At 44.1% G+C, this 20,097-nt stretch overlaps 1 protein-coding gene and 1 long non-coding RNA gene across 2 annotated transcripts in view; both read right to left on the bottom strand.

Annotated features, from left to right (window-relative positions):
• Orb2 (cytoplasmic polyadenylation element-binding protein orb2) overlaps positions 1 to 20,097 on the bottom strand; it is a 183,531-nt gene that overhangs the window by 9,713 nt on the left and 153,721 nt on the right. The window lies entirely within an intron of this gene.
• LOC143145834 (uncharacterized) lies at positions 4,443 to 7,064 on the bottom strand. Its single transcript, XR_012991776.1, has 2 exons — positions 6,161 to 7,064; positions 4,443 to 5,380 (listed from the first exon to the last, which is right to left on the bottom strand). It is a non-coding gene; the product is annotated as an uncharacterized LOC143145834 (long non-coding RNA).

The raw sequence follows: 20,097 nt of genomic DNA, 5'->3' as shown, positions 1-20,097 counted from the left end.
AAATCTCTAACTCTAAACTTCCATCACCAAACCTCTACCTCCAAATTACTACTTCTAACCATCGACCCCTGAACCTCTACCCATTCTAAAGATCGGTACACGACCTGGTAACGCAGCTCACCCGCCGAGATACTTGTCTCCAGTCCCCATTACAAGTTACACCTCCGAAGGTGTCAGTGGGACACGGGACGATACCGAGGAAATCGGTGAAAAATTTTCCGCGCGGGCGAACATCATTTCACAATCACACTTCCCGCGAAACGCCCATCTACGCGCCGGTTCACATCGATTCCGGGAACGGGACACACGAGCACGCAGATGCGTAATTAGATTCGAAACCAGTCGCGGATTAACGACGAGCACGTCGTTATTTCGCGCCCGGAGACAAGTGGGTAGTCGACTTCGAACGACACTCCGAGCTCGTGACGTTTATTTTTAGGGCGAAACCGGGGTAATGTCGCTCGGAAGCTATATAGGTCGCGTCGATACTCGTCGTTGCGTTTAACGGCCGGTGATTCGCTGGGAACTGTTGTTTTTTCGATCGAACATCTTGGCGACTCGATTCCCCTCGCGAACCGTCGGAATGTATTTATTTATTTAGAGCGGGAGCCCTTGCACAGGGCGAGTCGATAAAAACTGTTACTCGACCTCATTATTTTCTAACGAAGAAAGATTTTATACGAAATATATTACATTCAGGCAGCTCCATTGACAACGAATGTCTCTTTCACTTTTTACCTTCTTACGTTCTCAGAGATATCGAAGTTACGAGGCATTTTTTAAACGATTTTACTTTTGTAGGTCGACTCGAGGTCACCTTGTCCTTGGTCATTCGATTCGTCTCCTTCTCGGTTACGATGCGTCTTTGAAGAAAACGTGTCGTTTAAAGAACTCGAGGTCAGGTATTCATGTTTTTGGAAATATAAGATAGAAGTATGAAAAGTGTATTATTTCGAGAAGCTTGCGCGAAGACTCTTCGTTCAAATTTTTGGGTCAGCTTCGAGCGAGATCTGTTTCAAGTGTTATCATACAACTTTGGTGCACTTATTTGTTACTTTGCAGTGTTACTAACGAGAGTAATGCTATTTAAAAGTTCACAAGTATCAGAGTTCGTGTCTTGTAAGCGCTTTAGAGAACCGTTCCAACTTTGGAGCATCAGTGATCATTCTGGCGTTCAACGTGTTAACGATTTTGCGACGAGCTTGTTCAGTCTTCGACGTAAACGCACGAAAATAATAATAAACACTATGGACTTGTGTTTCGAGCACTGGAACTACCATAAGGATTAATTTGATTTATTTGAAACTTCTTTTTAAAATTACTCAATTGTTAACGGTATCTTTGCCTACTATTCTCATGGACAATTATCAAAATAGACAAGATTAGAAGTACCAAAGGGATTAATTTAACTTATTTGAAATTTCTTTTTAAAATTACTCAATTGTCAATGGTGCCTTTGCTTACAATTCTCATGAACAATTATAAAATAGACAACTACCAAAGGGATAAGTTTGACGTGTTTTGAAATTTCTTTTTAAAATTACTCAATTGTTAACAGTGTCTTTGCCTACAATTCTCATGAACAATTATCAAAATACACAACTAGAACTACCAAAGGGATTAATTTGACTTGAATCTTCTTTTTAAAATTACTCAATTGTTAACAGTCCCCTTGCCTACAATTTTCATGGACAATTATAAAATAGACAACTAGAACTACCAAAGGGATTAATTTAATTTGTTCGAAACTTCTTTTTAAAATTACTCAATTATTAACGATGCCTTTGCCTACAATCCTCGCGAACAATGATCAAAATGGACAACTAATGACACTCGTGAATTAATTTGCCCGCTCCCCGTCTAATTTCGAAGACACGCACGTGGCCTGACGCGAACAGCAATATGCACGTTCACTGTTGGCGGTTCTGGTGTTAATCGCGGAGAAACAATGGAACGCGTCGGTCGAAGGAGACTCGTCACGCTCGACAAATAAACAACGATCCAAGCGGTCATCGACTTTTCGACGGAGCGGACAAAGCTGTGGATTTAATTCGCACGCGTCCCGGGGGCGAGATCACGGTTCGTCGTCTAAAGTTTCATCGACACGATGACACGCACACCGTGCTCGTATCGATTATGGGGTTTTAGGCCCGGGGTCCGCCTGCTTCGTAACCCCGGGCCTCGATTCCTCGTCAATCATCCGTTAACCTCGACACGAGCTTCGATCGATTACGGGTAAGGCCTCTGTTCCGGATGAGTTTCCTAGGAAACTCGAGTCACGACGTGCGGGACGAGCTTCTACTATATATCTTCTATGTATATATAAATAATTTATACAATAGAATTGTTTATTGATTAATATTATATGAATACAAATGAATAAATATATATATTTATATTTATACAATATTAATCAATAAATAATGTAATATATAATTATTTTTAAAATTACTCTATTATTAACGGTGCCTTTGCCTGCAATTCTCATGGACAATTATCAAAATACACAAGTAGAACTACCAAAGGGATTAATTTGACTTGAAACATCTTTTTAAAATTTCTCAATTAATCAACGGTGTATAAAAATAATTTAATATAATTATTATAAATAAATATATATATATATATGAAATTATATTTACATTTATAAATTTATAAAGTAATTTGTAAAACAATAATTGAATATTAATTAATCAGAGTTCATTAATACGAAATATTAATTTATTATTTAGAAACTGTTATTAAAGGATAATTAATTATATTGAGATTTTTATTTGGCTTAAAAAATCCCAAATAATAGTCATTAATTAACTAGAAAGTGGGTCGGACAGTTTATCAATAAATTATTATTCATGGAATTTATTATCACCAGTGTCGTATTGTCAAATAATCGTAATGATGTTTTCCTATTTATTTTCCCCCTTGCCCTACTCTCCTTTTTTTGTTTCTTTTGGAGCAAACGCAACAGTGACGTAAAGCGTGCCAGATGTCGTTGACGAATTGTGCAACGTTAGTTTCGAGGATTGTCTTCACATTGATGCAAAAGGGTCGTCCGTTACGTGTTCAAAGCTTCGGCTATTTTTCTTTTCGTGTTTTCTGTTCAGTTCCAAGCCGAGAGTCACGAAGAACACACGGTCACATCAAGTTACAACATAGATCCACGGAATTGAAAAAATTCGTTATACGTGTGCTCAATCTTGTAACAAAACTCCAGTAATTTTACATTTTCGGTTAAATTTAAATAAGTACCTAACGTTACTTCGTTTTTCTTTCGTTAATTGTCATTTAAACGATACTAACACACACACACCGTGTTCTCATTCCCAAATATACATGATTCAATTGATTTTCCCGCCAATATTCACAAGCATAGGCGTACGCTCAATTTTGCGAGTAACTGTACATTGCTGTGTATTTCTTTATCTCTATTTTATATTCTATGCATCTACGATCATTGTACCAATGGGTACGAGATCTCTGCATGTTGTAACAAACTGTATATCATGATCTGAACTTTTACAATAGTTTCTTCCCCAACGACACGCAATACGGTCGAAAAGTGTGTGTACACAGGTTCGGATATACAAATCTCGGTGTAACCTAGGTGCAGCGGTTCGTTCTCGAATGTTCGATAAACATTGGTCCCGCTCAAACAAAGAATCGCGTTTCCGTTTCTTTTGTTTCTCCACGTTCCACGATCGTTTTTACTTTTCTTTTTTTTTTCCCCCCTCCCGGTGCCCTTTTTTTTTCTCTCTCTTTTTTCAATTCCCTCTCACGATTTCTTCCCCCGTTAACCTCTGAACTCGCACGCGGTTTATTTTTCGTTCGTACGAAGTGGAGCGGAGATCTTGGTACTCAGGGCGAGTAGGGTGAGATTCTACGCGAGAGAATAAAAAAAAAGAGAACATTGTGAAATATTTTCTCGTCTTTGTTCACGAATAATTACACGACCGATTGAATCAGACCGGTGTTTATAAACCGGTGTTTATAAACACCATGGTCTATGGTCGAAGCGATGCAAAGTGTTTCTACCGATTGTTAACTCTGCTCTATTTAATAACGTAAGAGTGTAATCGATTTTACATTTATCGAATTCTTCGACAATTTTTCTCTTGCAATTTACCATATTTTGTATATTCTAGGTTGTTTAATAAGTTTTGTCACTTTTCCATTGTAAAAAAATACTACGACACTTCAATGTTTGAACAACTGTAAATATACGAACGAGTCGACAGATCTACACGAAACTGTAAATATAATAATAAAATGTAACAAACTCTACACACACGTTCATCGAACAATAGTACCATCTTCAGAAAAATAAAACTTGATAGTGTCATTTCTTATCGAACGACAAATCGAGCAATCCATTACTCTGCAAACTTTATGTTTGCGTAAAGTTTAGAGATCGACATATAACGAACAAAGACAATGGACAAACTTGTACCGAACGGTAGAAAACGTGGACAATTATTTTGGTCTATTCTCGCGTGGAATCCCACTCCTCGTGGACGTAGCACGATTTCCGGTTCGTCCTGTGCAAAAGTTACGGGTGCGACGCGTTTCTCGCCTAAAGCGTTGCATTTGTACGGTGTTGTTCGTTCGAGTTTAATTCGTTTCCCGATACCAACTCGTTAGGGACGAGTGTAATAATTTTTTTCAACTTTATTCGCAACTTTCCAGCGAAAAACTACCCTCACCGGGGGTGAGTTCCATCCGTTCTCGATTTCCTTCGCTCGAGTTCGCCTCCGCCTCGGTTTCAATTTCGCGTGTATGCGACCCAGGAGGGACTAGTAAAGTCTGGCAGAGCTTGCTAGAAACAAGGGACCGTTCGAAACTCTTAATCCTGGTGTCTTTGCTCGCTTCTCTCCCCGTGGCTGTCTCCTCCCTTGGCTGTGTATCGATTCGAAGCTCACCTAGGGCAGCTCCGTGCACGCTCGCGCAAACCTTGTGCAACTTTACGGTAAGAGTTGGACGATTGCACGAAAATCGGGACCCATGTCGAGCACTTAACCGAGAGTGTTGATTTTTGGACTAGAGTTGTTCTTCGAGGTTTGCGTTTGTTTGTACCGAACGTGGAAAAGAATAGTTTTTCGAGGTTTGCCTTTGTTTGTACCGAACGTGGAAAAGAATAGTTTTTTAAGGTTTGCCTTTGTTTGTACCGAATGTGGGCAAGAACCATTCTTCGAGGTTTGCTTATGTTTGTACCGAACGTGGAAAAGAATACTTCTTTGAGGTTTGCCTTTGTTTGTACCGAACGTGGAAAAGAATAGTTTTTTGAGGTTTGCCTTTGTTTGTACCGAATGTGGACAAGAACCATTCTTCGAGGTTTGCTTATGTTTGTACCGAACGTGGAAAAGAATACTTCTTTGAGGTTTGCCTTTGTTTGTACCGAACGTGAAAAAGCATAGTTTTTCGAGGTTTGCCTTTGTTTGTACCGAACGTGGAAAAGAATACTTTTTTGAGGTTTGCCTTTGTTTGTACCGAACGTGGAAAAGAATACTTCTTCGAGGTTTGCCTTTGTTTGTACCGAACGTGGAAAAGAATACTTCTTCGAGGTTTGTCTATGTTTGAACCGAACATGGAAAAGAACAAGCGAAAGAGAAAAATGTCCCGAAGTTAAAACGAGAAAAAAAGAAACTCGGCAAATTAACACAACGGTGAAACTTTTTCAGATTTCCTTCCTTTTAAACTTCTACCATTGAATTTTCCGATCGAAATGTTACAATTTTGAATTTTACTTACGTACTCAAACAACGATAACTGTCTCGTATCGATTATCAGATAAGGTAAACAGTATCCAAATTCAATCGCGTTTGGTTTCATATCGACCAGAAAGACTTTCAAGACCAGGTTGGTAAGAGTTTTATTTAAACGACAGAAAAAAAGTTCGATCGTTGCGTTAGTGTTGTCTCGTCGATATTCGAGTTCGAATCGGGTTACATCGCTCGGTCGTCGAGCTTCCGAATGTGTCACGGGGAATTCCCCCCAATGATGGGGGCGAACAACAGGCGGTTACGTCGTAGATCATCGTTTCTAACTGTTGTTTCTCGTTTGTCGCTTTTGCAAGTATATTTCACCTCGATAAAATAATTCTCCAACATCGTATATCGTTTCTTGCTGTTATGTCTCGTTCGTCGCTTTTGCAAGTATATTTTACCTCGATAAAACAATTTTCCAACGTCGTATATCGTTTCTTGCTGTTATTTCTCGTTCGTCGCTTTTGCAAGTATATTTCACCTCGATAAAACAATTTTCCAACGTCGTATATCGTTTCTTGTTGTTATTTCTCATTCGTCGCTTTTGCAAGTATATTTTACCTCGGTTAAATAATTTTCCAACGTCGTGTAACACTCAGATCCACGGAGAACAAATGCGGATAAGATCTCCGGGAACAATTGGCAACCCTGAACGTCGTCGTCGAATCGCGATCGCCACGGGAAGAGATTCGGTGAACGTTAACGTAGGACACAATCGTTATTACGAGGTTCATCGATGTAAACTTGCGTGCTCGCATACCGATCCGAGATAGAACTCGCTTTCTCGATCCAATTACGCGACATCCAGGTTCGTTAACGCAGGAATGTATCGTTCTTCGGCGTTAACGCGCGCCCGCGCTTCTTTTGTCGGCCGAACACGGCAATCCGACCGGATGGACGTTGGTAACAGGGGGACAATGGAGAATTCTCATGCGGTAAAATCCGACGTTCTTGACGCTCGTTCGTTTATTGGCCTGTGTTTCGTTCGCTACTGTCTCTTACGCGTCTTATTCTCGCGACGTTTCTCTGTCGTAAGAGCTAACCTAACTTTTTTGCATTTTCTAGCGCGTTCCACGGACCTCGTTTCGCAAAGGGGGAATCGACGAGAGATCCTTTTTACGAACGTTTCGATCCCGATCGGGGCTCGAGAAATTCGAACGATCGTGTATCAGCGAATCCCACGATATATCTGGCGTCCCTTCGGTCACGATCCAGAAGGGGATTCCCCGATTCGAGACGGTGCGTCTATACCGATAACGACGGGCTCTCGAAACGGTAACCCGGATTTTCCTGCAATCCCTTTCGTCGTCCCCTGAAAACGACTTTCGACGGGGATGCAACCGCGACCGCTTTCAGACGAATGGGTGGGGGGTGGGGGGAGGGGACGGAGTTCGTCTTTTTCCGGCCAAGGGAGAATCCGCTCGAAACGTATCGACGTTACAATAGGGTATCGTTCCACCCTCGGGTTAGGTCGCTTCGAACGTTTCTTTCTTCCTTCGTGTTTCTCGTGGCATGGTCTGCCGCGCGATTCTATTACTCGTCGAGGGTGAAATTCGTCGGGTCGAGTGAGAGGGGGAGAGAGGGACAGAGAGAGGTCGAGAGGGAAAAGGGAAGGGAGAGACAAGAGAGGAGAGAGAAGAGAGGAGAGACGAGAGACGAGAGAAGAGAGACGAGAGAAGAGATAGAAGAGAGACAAGACAAGAGAGAGAAGAGAAGAGAAGAGAGAGAAGAGAAGAGAAGAGAGAGAAAAGAAGAGAGAGAAGAGAAGAGAGAGAAGAAAAGAGAGAGAAGAAAAGAGAGAGAAGAGAAGAGAGAGAAGAAAAGATAGAGAAAAGAGGAGTCGACTGACGGAGAGACAGAGATCGAGTGAGAAGAGAGACATCGAGGAACAGAGAGAGAGAGAAGTCGAGAGAGGCGAGAGACGTCAAGAGACAGAGAGAGGAAAGGGCCACTTAAAATTATTATTATTATTATTATAAACCATAATTGACTAACAGTTGCTAATGCAATAATTTTCCTTCAAATCGAATTCAAAATTAGCCATTAACCCCGCTAGGAATATCGTCGGCCGGTAGGTTTTGGTCGCGAAGGTCTGGCAGCGTTCCCTCTCCTCTTAAGGGGAAGCACCGCGAGACTTGATCGCGATTCGACAGGTTCTCCCCTCCCCTCGACCTTCCCCGCGCTGAGTCGAACCGAATAAGTCGGTGCATCCGCGATCGCGGGCACACTGGGAATAAACTCGAGGCACGAAACGCGAACGCGAGGGGTTCCGTATCGACGAAAGGGGAGGGGCGAAGGGATGGTGGTAGCGGTGGTGGTGGTGGGGGGGAGCGGGCTAGACGCGGAATAATCTACACGGATAATCGCGCCCTTATTGCGGGGAGGGAACTCGTAATTCGTGCTCGTGCTCGTGCTCGGGCTTCCGTGGGACGACGAACCTTTCGGCCAAAATTATTTAACACTTTCCCCGCGCACCGTGCCCCGCCCACCCGGTGCGTGACTCACCCGCCGCCTCCTGCGTCAGCGTCGCCTCCTTTTGCATAGCTCGTGCTCATCCGCGTCGTTTCACGTTACACACGCCGCGGACTAATCGAAACGGCTTTGGACGCGCCGAGGGAAGCGTCTGCGTCACCGTCCATTTATTTCCGTGCTAATTATTCGCCCGTTTGTTCGCACGGGCGATATTGTTCACCGGTAGCGCGCACGCGGAGAACGAGAGAGGAGAAATATCGCACCGATAAAAGAAATTCCGCGACGGTTAATCGTGCACGTCCACGCGGAAGACACGTTCGACGAACGACTATCCAACTCTGTCCGGTGCAACTGTTTCCTCTCTCGATGGAATCGAGACTGGATCGCCACTCTCGAGGACGAACCCGTGAAATAAAACCTCTCCGAGAGTATACTCGATAAGTGTCTTTCACGCTCGTAGATTCGTCGAGTTACTTTGACGAGTAACCTCTCGTCGAGGAAATTTCGCAAACAATGCACTTCTTGTCTTTTCGATGAACGACGAACGTCGGGTCAGTTCAGACCCTGTTCTAAACGCAAAACAGATCCGCGTTTTTCCGTACTCGGAGGATGAATTGCTCGAGAGAAGACATAAAAGAAAAAACTTATGCGATACCGTGAAAGAATTCACTGTTGGGAAATTGTTGTACGAAAGTTCTACGAAACTTTGCTACACGATTTCCGATTATGGTTAATTACAGCTTGGCCTTTCACGAGCTAATCGATGATAGAGATAACATTGAAACACGTCACAAAGCGACGGAGTTAGATATGCTTACTTCGCCTTTTGTTTTGATTATTGATTACTATTTAATATGTGATGGTCTTTTACTGTGTAAAAGACTCTCCGGGTCTGAAAAGACCCACGCGTGGTCCCTACGAGTATCAGACGAGTTTGTGTCTTCGTTTCAACATTTTCGAGGCAGCGATCGTTCCCCAAACTAGGCAAAGATCACCGAAAACTACGATCCAAGTGATTCGTAATCGTCGAAAAATGAGATGCTCAACGCGTGGGTCTAAACGGACCCATAACTCGAACCTTACTCACACGAATACTTCGAATCTAGGTTACATTATTTTAAGTTACTTGTCTTAATTTCCAAGAAAAATTTCACCACCTTTGAGCTATGTGAAAGTCTCACCGGGTCCGAAGGGACCCACGCGTGGCCGTTACGTGTACGAAACGAGTTTGTGTCTCCGTTTCAACATCTTCGAGGCAGCGATCGTTCCCAAAACGAGGCAAAGATCGCCGAAAACTACGATCCGAGTGAGTCGTAATCGTCGAAAAATGAGATGCTCAACGCGTGGGTCCAAACGGACCCGTAACTCGACCTTACTCACGCGAATACTTCGAACCTAGGTTACATTATTTTAAGTTACTCCTCTTAAATTCCAAGAAAAATTTCACCACCTTTGAACTGTGTGAAAGTCTCTCCGGGTCCGAAGGGACCCACGCGTGGCCGTTACGTGTACGAAACGAGTTCGTGTCTCCGTTTCAACATCTACGAGGCAAAGCGTCGCCGAAAACAACGATCCGAGTGAGTCGTAATCGTCGAAAGAGGAGATGCTCGTCTACGGTAACGCGTACCCGAGCGCGAGAACGCGCGACCTCGAATCGCGCGCGTGACATTAAGATGCGTCGTAAAGATTTCTCGGAAATTTGAATAATTTATGGCAATTCGTTTAAACCGTGTCGAGACTGCCGGGTATGGGGAATCGCCGCCATCGTTTCCACAGCGCCGGCGCGCGTAGTATTGCGAAACCATTTTCTCGTCTCGAGCGTTCAAAGCGGGGCCGCCGCGCGTGGATTCAACGAGGAAAACCTAACTCGAGCAACCTGCGCTACGGATTAATCTTATCGCGGTCAGAGTCGATGCATCAATCGTTATCGCGACCGCGTCTGCGTTCATTCTCGAACGGTGTACCAATCGCGAGCCGAGTCAAAGGTTAGGTGATATTTTTAGGGAAACGTTCTCGAAATCGTTGCTTCTACGAGGAAAAGTATTCCCTTCGGTGGGATCGTCACGAAAACGATGCACGCTCCGTTATTACCGCGTTTTATCACGCGTACACTGTCTCGGTGCACGGATGCATTTACGGTCGTTATTAAACCTTATTACGAGATACGAGCGAGAAAACCTCCGCCCCTGGCGTCGTCGCGCGCTGCGTAAACGTGTATATAAATCGACGAACCGTTTCTACGAAATTGTACGCGCCGAGTGGTTAATCTTTCCACGAACTCGCGGAGAATCGCGCCGCGCTTTATCGTTACCGCTATGCAGATAGAAATCGTTCCTGTTATCCGCGGTAGAGAGAACAGATTGTCAACTCGGATCTCCAGGTGTTGGAGATACAAAAATTTAGCTACTCCGTGACGAATTAGCTTCTCGGGGAAATAATACGCGAAGTTGTACCAGCTTGCTCAGAGATTGTAGGATCCTGAGGATTATTTCCAACGTTCGAAATCGTCTCTGTTGTTCGCGGTGGAAACTGTCGATTTATTAAAAATTCGGCTCACTTCGTGACGAATTAGTTTCTCGGGGAAATAATACGCAAAGTTGTACCAGCTTGCTCAGAGATCGTAGGATCCTGAGGATTGTTTCGACCGTTCGAAATCGGTCGTAGAAATCGTCTCTGTTGTTCGTGGTAGAAAGGTCGGGGTACGATGCGTGGAGTGTAAGAATTGGGCACACGAAGAACCCATTGAGCAATACGACTTATACGTTCGTCATAATTGCGAAACCGGACGATCTATAATTAATTAAAAAACCTTGAAATTTTTCGGAGAATTTCAATTACATTTAGTTGCTTCCAATTCTTTTTTTTTGATTTTGTTGAAAACAAAATTCTATTTGTAAATTATGTTATTATTCACCCTTTATTTGTGTTACCTTACCAGAGGTAACGGACGATTGTAACATTTTTAATCGTTTTTCGTTGTTTATCGATGATTTAATATTACTGGTCGAAAAGAGAAATAACGTCGAGACGAATCGTTATCTACTTACGTAAGATCGCTGGTAAAACAATTTTTGTTACAAGTGTAACAGTTTCGTCGTAATCGTACCGAGATAAATTGTTACTATCTCCCTATCTCCCCTATTAGCTTACGCAGGGTTCGTAGGAAGGAAAATCGTGGACACTTTCGATGCCAGAGACTCTCTCGACCGTTCCGAGTCGGTAGAAATCTTGTTCGTTATCTTTTCAAGCGACAAGAAAAGAAAAAGTCGGCCATTACGGAAAACTAATACACGAAGATGTACCAGCTTGCACGGGGACCGTAAGAACGAAAACCATGGATGCTTTCGATGGCAGAGAGTTTCTTCGAACGTTCAATTCGGTCGTAGAAATCTCCGTTATTATCGAAATTGTTAACTTGGATTTCTTTCGAATGGAAAATAAAAAATTCGGTTGTTCCGCAACGAACGAGTCCCTCTGGAAAGTAATACACGAAGTTGTACCAGTTTGAACGGAGCTCGTACAAACGAAAATTGTGGCCTCTTTTAGATTCCGATAGAAATCTTTTTCGTTATTATCGAAATCGTCAATTTGAATTTTTTTAGGTGAAAAAATAATATACGAAGCTACATCAGCTTGCAAGGTTATTATCGTCTCCGTTATAATCGAAATCGTCAATTTGACTTATTTTTAGGTGGAAAAGTACTATATAAAGCCATACCATCTTGCACGGGGTTTGTAGGAATGAAAATCGTGGTCATTTTCAGATTTCGGTAAAAATCTTCATTCTTATCAAAATCATCAATTTGACTTTTTTTTAGGTGGAAAAGTACTATATGAAGCTATACCACTTTGCACGTTATTATTGTTTCCTCTACAATCGAAATCGTCAATTCGATTTTTTTTAGCTGGAAAAGTACTATATAAAGCCATACCACCTTACACGGGTCTCGTAGAAACGAAAATACTGGTCACTTTTAGATTCTGTTAGAAATCTTCTTCGTCATTATCGAAATCGTCAATTTGAATTTATTTAGGTGAAAAAATAATATACGAATCTACTCCAACTTGCACGGGGCTCGTATAAACGAAAACCGTGAACACGTTTTCGGTGGCACGGGCATTTTCGACGCGACACCGTTGCCAGGATTTGTCCCTTTCGGGATTGATCGTAGCTCGACCAAGGGATACGGTGGTTGGTTCGCGTTTGCCTCTCCTCTACCGCCCGGCGGTCTGTCCCTCGTTGGGTTGCACCGAAAAAAAAAGGGAAAGGAAAAAACCAGGGGAAGAAGGGAGGAAGGAAAAGAGTACGGGCGCCGGGTCGAGTCGGGTCGGTTCGAGTCGAGTCGAGTCGAGTCAAGTCGAGTCAAGTCGAGTCCAATCGAGTCGAGTCGAGTCGAGTCGAGTCGAGTCGGGTCTCTCGTGGCTGGGCTATCTACGAACCGCTCCGCTGTGATGCCGAGCCGACGAAAAGCGGCGATGTTTTCATTTCGCCGCTCGGGCGACAGTTATGAAACATCCCTCTAACACGTGCCGGCACTGCCGCTAGGAGGTTGCACGGATCAATATTACAGGTAGCACAGCTCCCACCCCCCTCTTGCGCCCGTTCCGCCCTTCTCCGGCTACGCTATCCTTTGTCGCCCACCCCTCGGACACCCGACGATATCTTAGCCCGCGTGCATGCGATTTCACCTCGGTGCGCGCGACTATTTTGCGAGCTACCGAGCCCCTCGGTGTTCAAACTCGTCGAAACTTCGCGTACACGTAACGAGTAGTTATCGAAGAAATTGAGAACCGGATCGTTGATAAAAACGAACGGAGAAAAGTACAGCGACTTCGATCCCGGAAGGAAACGAGCTAGAGAGTCGAAAATAGGGTCTCGTGCGTGGGCGGTGGGTATCGGGCGTGAATTTTTCGACACAGCCAACGAATAACTTTTTCTACCGCCTGTACGGACGGTTGGAGTCGAGCAGGTAGCCGATACGGGCTGTAGGACGATACGTGGGTGTGCAACGTCGACCGACCGATAACATTATACGCGCAGAGGATAGGGGCTGTAGGTGTACGTCACGGGCACGTGCTACCGCATACCTGACACGGTAGGTAAAATTCTGAAGAGCTCCGAGATCGCTCGAAACCGCGCGCCAACCGCTACCCAAATTGGGAACCCCCGGGAGCTCTCGGGATAAAGATCGTGAGACGGGGTTCGCGTATCGCCCGTGACGGGGAAAGAGGGTGCAAGTCGGTCAACGGGAATCGATTCGCGTTCGAATCGCGCGAGGTATGCCTCCTTCGGTCGTAGTCGAGAGAAAAAAAAAAAAGAACACGAGTCGAGGGGAAAATACCACGGGGGATGAGGTGTTGTTCCGCGTGGATGGTAAGACGCTCGGGTCGTGCTCGAGTAAAGCTCGGTTTTCATTGGCGCTCGAGGCTCGTCTCGCGGGACGTGTACTCGCGAAAGCACGTTGCATTATTTAAGGAGAGGACAGTCTACGCCTCGATCGCCGTGGTTCCGATGTTCACGCCAATGGAAACTTTGCGGAAGCGCGGAGAAATGCGTTACGATTCGTGGTTAAGTCAATGGGTCCTCGAGTCGTCGGAAGAAGCTACGTAAGTAAAAGTAAGTTTTTTAGTTTAACAAAGGGGCTGTGTATGAGCTCGATGTCTACGCCAATGGAAAATTTACAGAAATATGGAAAAATGTACGATTTGTAGTTACGCCAATGGGTCTTCGAGTCGTCGAAAGAAGCTACGTAAGTAAAAGTAAGTTTTTTCGTCGTTTAGCAAAGGGGCTGTGTACAAGCTCGATGTCTACGCCAATGGAAAATTTACAGAAATATGGAAAAATGTATAATTTGTAGTTACGCCAATGGGTCCTCGAGTCATTGAAAGAAGCTACGTAAGTAAAAGTAAGTTTTTTCGTCGTTTAACAAAGGGGCTGTGTAGAAGTTTAATGCTTACGCCAATGTGTCCTCGAGTTGTCGAAAGAAGCTACGTAAACAAAAGTAAGTTTTTTCATCATTTAACAAAGGGACTGTGTACGAGGTCGATGCTTACGCCAATGGAAAATTTGCAGAAACACGAAAAAATGTACAATTTGTATTTACGTCTACTGGTCCTCGAATCATCTTCGGCGAAAAGCTTGCCACGTGTAATATTCCATTATTTAACGAAAGACCCGCGTATACCTCGATCGTTGTACTCCCGATGCTTACGCCAATGGAGAACCAGCAAAAATACGAGAAAATGTTACGCAATCTATCGTTACGTGTCCTCGAGTCATCCTTAAAAAAAAACAAAAAAAAACTCTGTACGTGATCGAACTACTCGTTTCCTTTTTTCTGCGCGGGACGTACGTTCTCACGGTTTTCCACACGGACGGTTTCTTCTCGCGTTTTTTCCCCCGCTTATCGGTTCTTTTTTTTCATTGCTCGTGCTCGCTACACGTTTCCCCCCCCCCCCTTGCCATTACGCGTACGCTTTTCAGGAGTCGACGCGGGTCGATCTTTCTTCTCCCGTGATTCGATCCAAAATCGTTCGATTCGGGCCGGAAATTCCGGATGCCCGATTCCCGTGGTAATTGCCGGGAGGGATCGAGGATGCTCGGAAATTTTCCAACGTCTTTCATCGAACACGTAGAACCGCGGAACGTTCGTCATTTTTTCCACGGAGCCTGGCCGTTGACTCGGTCGACCGCCGGTGAGAACGAACCGTAACGCGGAACATCGAGCGGAAAATAAAGCGCGGCGATCGAAACTCTCGATGCTTGAAAAACGAACGCCGGGTCGCGGGACTCGGTTCGCGTCGAGTCGAGTCGAGTCGAGTCGGGCCGAAGTCTCTCTCGCGTTCGCGGTACCGCGACACCGACACGAACCGAGACGCGACTACTCCACGGTCCAATAAGGTTACGAAAAAACGTGTTTTTCTCGTTCCGCGGGCACACGTATCGCGGGTTTACGAAACGACCTGTATCCGCGTAAACGCGCTGAAAAGAAACGGCGCGCAGGAGTAGATCGAGGTGAATGCCCTTTTCGAGCCCGCACCACCATTACCACCACCCCCCTTGCCTTCCCGGCGAGTCACCCTTACGGTCGCGTCGTGTTTTTCTAACGGGCCAACACGCCGATGCTTCGTGCGCCGTTGCGTTTCCTCCTCCCCACTCTTTCTCTCTCTCTCTCTCTCACGCGCACGCCGATGCTCTCTTCTCTCTTTCTCCCGTTCTCGGTCCCGTTCTCTCTCTCGCTTTGACTCGCGATGCGACGCAGCCGGCGGCCACGTGGATCACGCAACCCGTGTTTCGCGTGCGTGTGCAGCGACGGGTCCGCGCGACGTCGTTAACCTATCGCTCGTAGCACCGTCGGCGGTGCACGGAATTCTGATAAAGCGTCGGGGGAAATCGAGGGGTAGATTTCGCGGACCACCGAGAACGAAAAAAACACCACGGCTGCTTTCGGTGTACACTCTTTCCTCTCGAACGAAAACTCGCGCATTCACGTAAATCACCGAGGCTTTTCGTCCAGATTTTTTCAAGACCGTTTGAAGCTTCGATCGCGTTAACCTCGAACGACGACACTGGACACCGCTCGTAAGTTGGTACAGAGGTCGCCACGTACGTTTCGTTCGCTTTTTACGTCGCGCGATGTCGCGAGTTGTTCGATTAATAGCAAAAATTCGATCTCGCGTTATCGTGTTCGGGTAGTTGGGCTTGTTACGAGCTAGACGTGTTTGCGGAGAAGAATAAACGTTTACGCGTGGAATCGATGCAACGGAGGAAGGCAGGCCGAGAGTTCGGTTTTGCGAATACGTCGATCACGTGCGTTTGTTTACATACGACGACTCCTCTCGTTGGACCGAGTATAAACGAGGGATGTCGATTCTTGTCTAGATTGATTTTTCGAGTGAGCCTGGATTGAAGGTTAGAAAATTTATTTGCTAGAAAATAGAGTATAAACGAAACGATATACCCGATGTAGAATAATCCGTCAAAGATGGGCGTGTCTAGCTTGTCTTATTTATGCACACGATTCAATTTTCATTGGAAAAAGAAAACTCAACGTATTCGTTTTCTAAATCGGTTTGATTTTGTGGCGAAAAAATCGATTGGTAACAAAATTGATCAACGAAAGATCGACCATGCTATGAAAACATCGATTTTGCGAAAAATTGATTTCGAGATCGGTGTTTCCCGAGCGTAGGCTCGCGTTTCATCCAAATCTCGACTTTCGAGCGGCGTATGGTACATACACGTGTTTCCGCGCGCAATATGGTACGCTTCGGCCTATTTGCTCGCGCGCGGTGGCACGAGCGCGAGGCAATAACAGCTTCCTCCTCGGAGTCTCCACCCTCGCGTCGAACTCGTCGGTCCGTAAGTTCGTTAATAAACGGACCCGCCATCCGTCGACCGACGCGTTCGCCTTCTCGTTGCGTAATTGCGTTTCCAACGAGGCCAGTCCCTGGCCTCGACGAGTCGAATCGAACCGTGTCGACCGATTAACGCGTTTAACGTCGAGTCGAGAAAATTCGACGACTCCGCGACGCTCTCGCGAGGTTCTCTGTTCGTTAACGAGATCGAGAGGGACGGAGAAATTGTTTACAATTTACTCTCGTTACCGGGAGTAACAAACGGGGAAAAGAAAAGTATTTGGTACGAAGGGTGAAAGTAAAAAAAAAAGAAGCGATTCGATATGGTTCCCTCTTGCATCGTGATCGAATTGTCACGGGACAATTATGTTCCGTTTATTCGTCGAATTGTTGAATAAAAACAATCTTTTGACGCTCGAAAGGGCTCGTATTTAAGAAATGATTTCTCGTTCTCGACCGTGTACTCGTTATCGTTTTCTTCGACCTATTTCGATACGTGTCAGGTATACTTGTGTAGCAGAGCATCTCCAACAACGACTGTGTTACAGTGGCAACCGTAGGAGACTGCTACTACTTTCTCTTTGTTGCTTCTAGAACGAATTTCGGGTGAAAATTGGTGAAAACGAGATCGATGCAAGAAATCGTTGTAAAAAATAATCCTTCGAAAAATCGATTCAAGATCGGAGTGTTTAACTCATTTTATTTACTAAGGTGTTCGATAACTTATTAAACAATCTATTATATGTACGATGAAATTTTCATCGGGAAAAGAGAAAACGATGTGTTTGTTTCTTAAGACGATTTTCCCTTGAGAAAATTGGTGAAAAAAAAAACAATACAAATACAAAAAATCGATCTTTTGTAAAATCGATTGAAGATCGTCTAATCGTTTTCCGGGTCGATTTTGGGTCGAGAAAATCGGTTCGCGGGTAAACGATCGACGCAAGAAATCGTTGTAAAAAATAATCGTTGGAAAGAATCGATTCGAGATCGCAATCGTTGAACGTTCGCGAGTAGTCGAAACGAGACGCGTTGCACACTTACGAGGACCCCGATGCGACGGCTCGATGACAATTAAAACGTCAACGTCGCCGCGGCGAACGCGATTCGAATCGCTCCTATCGTTCATTTCTTCGAATACGAGTCAATTACCGGGATCGACTAATGAAAAATACGCGCGACGTGGCAGATGTTTGCGCTCGATACGAGTAACGCAGGCAGCGGCGGTGACCGCCGCCGGCCCGTGGAACGATTTTCCTTTGTTTTCACCACGAGCCGGCCACGATCGCGTCGGTGCTGTCAGCCGACAAGACCGATCGCCTTATCCGCGAACCAATCGCCGAGTTAATGCATAATAAATTACAACCGTGCAGCGTGGAACGCGGTGCTTTTCCGCGCGGTCGAACCGACGCGTACTTTCGACGAAACGCGTGAATAAAAATAGAAATCTCGTCGCTTATTTCGGGCCAACGACAGCAACCGGGCTTGATGTGCGATGGTGGGGGGAGTGGCGGTGGTGGGGAGGGGAGCTGAAACGGATGGTGAGAAACGGACAGTTGGTCACGCGACTTTTTACGAGCGGTATGCAAATGTTGGGCGCATTCGCGCGATAAACGCGCCGCGCACCCTATGATTTTCCATTTCGATACGAACCTCGTAAATTTCGAAACGTCGAGCCATCGGGGGTCTCGTTCCGAGACCTTCGGCGATCGTTCCACTCGATACACGATTACGTTCGGAATATTCGATTCTCCGCGAACCGACGGGATCGTTTACGTGTCCGGAAGGAACGCAATCTCGAAACGAGGTACTCGTCGGGGCACGAGGTTACGGTTTTGTACTTGTAATAATGATAGTAATAACGAGAGGAACGTCTCGAATGGATTTTTCACGAGATTAGTGTTTTTACCGTAGGTCGATCTTTTGTTGGTCAATTTTGTCGGGAATCGATTTTTCGAAATATTTGATTACAAAATATTCGATTGAAAATCGAATCGAATGATGTTCAATTGAAAATCGAATCGAATGGTGTTCGATTGAAAATCGAATATTTTCGATCGAAAATGAAAACTCAATTTACTCTTTTCTCTGAAACAATCCGATCGCGTGCATAATGAATCGATTTTTCAAATACCAAATATTCGATTAAAAATCGAATCGAATGATGTTCCATTGAAAATCGAACATTTTCGATCGAAAATGAAAACTTAATTTTCTCTTTCCTCCGAGACAATCCGATCGCGTGCATAATTAATCGATTTTTCAAAAAATTGATTTTTTCTACAAAGTGATTGTTTCTTGTATCGATTTTTCGTCGACGATTTTTTAGCGAATCAATTTCGATCCGTATCGCTTCGAAAAATCGATTTTTATATTTATATTTATTAATAAGTATAAATATAAATAAATAATTATATATAATTATAACTTAAAATCTGTAGCAGATTTTAAGTATCACACTTATTAAAACTAAATATTCTATACTTATACAAATATAAGTATAAGTATAAATGAATATTTACTTATTAACTTATCAATTAATAAAACGCGTTACGAGACAGACTCGTCGATCTTGGATCACGTCAGATCGTAGTTCGTATTTACACGTATCGAGTGAACTGTATCACGATTGTTACCATCGTATTACGAAACACTGAATTCGTATTACGAACATTTTTTCGTTAGTCGCGAAAGAACTTCAACGAGTTTTTGAAATTGCATCGCGAGGGCAACTGGGGCGGCAACTGAGTTCGATAAACTTTTTCGAAGGTACTTTGAACCATTTAACAAATTCCCTATCCGTTAACAAATCTGTTAACGTGTAATTATTCTTTTTCCGAATTACACGTATCCTTCTTGTAAGATTCGAAACAATTTACCACCTACTCGCAACGTAGTGGGATGCTAAATAAAGTAATAATTATTCTCATCTCGCTTAAAAATCGAAGCAAAATGTCGAAAATTAATAATTACATCTCGTGTACCGAGATCTAGTGTTGGTTATTATACAGATTAATCTAGATCTGCAAATGATTCAAAGAATCCAATCAATCGCATCATTACCGACTCTGACAGTCTTATAATCGTATAGAATTTTTCTATGAATTTTTACATAGAAAATTGCTAAGATAATTGACTTTAAAAGACAATTGCGTAAGATAATCGATTAATTCTATTCCTTTTCGTATAACGTGTTGTTGTACAATTCCTTCTTTGTTCAAGTTGAGTTTCATTTGTATAGATTTTATAGGAAGGTCTTTGACCCGTTTACAAATAAATAATAATAATAATGATAAAAATCGTTGCGTCAATTCATTCGCGTGAAAAAGAAAACACCTGAAGGTCGAATGGGTTAAAAGTCGACCGCGTCTCGGAGGTTGCCGCGTTTTTTTCACGGGATACGCGTCGATGGGCCCGGCACGTGCCTCGAGGAGTATAAATATAGCCAGTGGCCCAATGGGACCCAGGAGAGAGAGAGAGAGAGGGAGGGATGGAGCGAAAGAATGAA

This window comes from Ptiloglossa arizonensis, chromosome 1 (assembly GCF_051014685.1).
Source record: "Ptiloglossa arizonensis isolate GNS036 chromosome 1, iyPtiAriz1_principal, whole genome shotgun sequence".
Classification (NCBI taxonomy): Eukaryota; Metazoa; Arthropoda; class Insecta; order Hymenoptera; family Colletidae; genus Ptiloglossa; species Ptiloglossa arizonensis.
The sequence above is the reverse complement of the archived record's forward strand: the minus strand, read 5'-3'. Positions and strand labels throughout refer to the sequence as shown.